Raw genomic sequence first — 2,389 nt, forward strand, 5'->3', positions numbered from 1 at the left:
AAAGGTGCGTCCTCTGCAGATTTCAAAAATTACGCCAACATTTTGGGGGTGCAATACACTTACCGTTTTTAAACCTTAGCCAAGGGAATTGTTTTGTGTGATTTAACAAAAAATAATTTCCTTATTAAATAAGGGAGTGCCCCCATTTTACTCCCAAGCTCCCAAAAAAGTTTTGACAATGTGAAAAGTAATCTGTATAGTTCACGCTTCGTTGCCACAACAACAGCTCTTTAAAAACACATTACCGATAAGTGTGAGTGCTTGCGCCTCACACAGTTTTAAGACAAGATGATGAAAAACATCTGTCAATTCTTAAAGCAGTAAAAAGTCAGATTAAACAAAAGAGTTTGATCCTGGCTCAGATTGAACGCTGGCGGCATGCTTTACACATGCAAGTCGAACGGTAGCAGGGACTTCGGTCTGCTGACGAGTGGCGAACGGGTGAGTATAACATTGGAATGTACCGATTAGAGGGGGATAACTGTCCGAAAGGACAGCTAATACCGCATATACCCTGAGGGGGAAAGCGGGGGCTCGCAAGACCTCGCGCTAATTGATCAGCCAATGACTGATTAGGTAGTTGGTGGGGTAAAGGCCTACCAAGCCGACGATCAGTAGCGGGTCTGAGAGGATGATCCGCCACACTGGGACTGAGACACGGCCCAGACTCCTACGGGAGGCAGCAGTGGGGAATTTTGGACAATGGGGGGAACCCTGATCCAGCCATGCCGCGTGTATGAAGAAGGTCTTCGGATTGTAAAGTACTTTTGTATGGGAAGAAGATGAGCTGGTTAAGAGCTGGCTCTGATGACGGTACCATAAGAATAAGCACCGGCTAACTACGTGCCAGCAGCCGCGGTAATACGTAGGGTGCGAGCGTTAATCGGAATTACTGGGCGTAAAGCGAGCGCAGACGGTTATTTAAGTCAGATGTGAAATCCCCGAGCTTAACTTGGGAACTGCGTTTGAAACTGGGTAACTAGAGTATGTAAGAGAGGGGTAGAATTCCACGTGTAGCAGTGAAATGCGTAGAGATGTGGAAGAATACCGATGGCGAAGGCAGCCCCTTGGGACAATACTGACGTTCATGCTCGAAAGCGTGGGGAGCAAACAGGATTAGATACCCTGGTAGTCCACGCCCTAAACGATGTCAATTAGCTGTTGGGGCACGAGATGTTTCAGTAGCGAAGCTAACGCGTGAAATTGACCGCCTGGGGAGTACGGTCGCAAGATTAAAACTCAAAGGAATTGACGGGGACCCGCACAAGCGGTGGATGATGTGGATTAATTCGATGCAACGCGAAGAACCTTACCTGGTCTTGACATGTACGGAAGATTTCAGAGATGAGATTGTGCCTTCGGGAGCCGTAACACAGGTGCTGCATGGCTGTCGTCAGCTCGTGTCGTGAGATGTTGGGTTAAGTCCCGCAACGAGCGCAACCCTTGTCATTAGTTGCCATCATTAAGTTGGGCACTCTAGCGAGACTGCCGGTAATAAACCGGAGGAAGGTGGGGATGACGTCAAGTCCTCATGGCCCTTATGACCAGGGCTTCACACGTCATACAATGGTTGGTACAGAGGGTAGCCAAGTCGCGAGATGGAGCCAATCCCAGAAAGCCAATCGTAGTCCGGATTGCACTCTGCAACTCGAGTGCATGAAGTCGGAATCGCTAGTAATCGCGGATCAGCACGCCGCGGTGAATACGTTCCCGGGCCTTGTACACACCGCCCGTCACACCATGGGAGTGGGGGATACCAGAATTGGGTAGGGTAACCTTCGGGAGCCCGCTTAACACGGTATGTTTCATGACTGGGGTGAAGTCGTAACAAGGTAGCCGTAGGGGAACCTGCGGCTGGATCACCTCCTTTCTAGAGAACAGGGGCGCAAGTGTTCACACTTATCGGTAATGGAAGAAGACAAGGGTTTGTAGCTCAGGTGGTTAGAGCACACGCTTGATAAGCGTGGGGTCGTAGGTTCAAGTCCTACCAGACCCACCAAGGCAGAAACTGGGGGCATAGCTCAGTTGGTAGAGCACCTGCTTTGCAAGCAGGGGGTCATCGGTTCGATCCCGTTTGCCTCCACCAGAAGAATGGAGAGAAGTTGCTGGTGGCGTAGTAATGTGTAAATGAAAGCGAGTTGAAAGACAGCTTGTTTTGATTTACAGATTGAGAAATAGGTTAATTGGTTAAGCAATTGATTGATTGACTGGAAATTGATTTGTTAGTTCTTTAAAAAATTGGAAAGCCGAAATCAACAAACCAAAAGGTTGATGGATGGGTGAGCAATCCCATTCACAACAAAAAGGGTGAGATTGCAAAGATTGACTTCCAGAACAAAAGGGGAAGTCAATCCACACAACAAAGCAGTAAGCTTTATCAAGACAAACT

The 2,389-nt window shown here is 48.3% G+C and overlaps 2 non-coding genes across 2 annotated transcripts; both read left to right on the forward strand.

The window, feature by feature from the left end:
* Positions 1-1,922: 1,922 nt before the first annotated feature.
* On the forward strand, positions 1,923-1,996 carry TRNAI-GAU. The gene has a single exon. It is a non-coding gene; the product is annotated as a tRNA-Ile (tRNA).
* Positions 1,997-2,010: 14 nt separating this feature from the next.
* On the forward strand, positions 2,011-2,083 carry TRNAA-UGC. The gene has a single exon. It is a non-coding gene; the product is annotated as a tRNA-Ala (tRNA).
* The last annotated feature ends 306 nt before the right edge of the window (positions 2,084-2,389 follow it).

Source organism: Elephantulus edwardii, unplaced genomic scaffold, assembly GCF_000299155.1.
Source record: "Elephantulus edwardii isolate Elephantulus edwardi_28Jun2011 unplaced genomic scaffold, EleEdw1.0 scaffold02498, whole genome shotgun sequence".
NCBI classification, from domain to species: domain Eukaryota; kingdom Metazoa; phylum Chordata; class Mammalia; order Macroscelidea; family Macroscelididae; genus Elephantulus; species Elephantulus edwardii.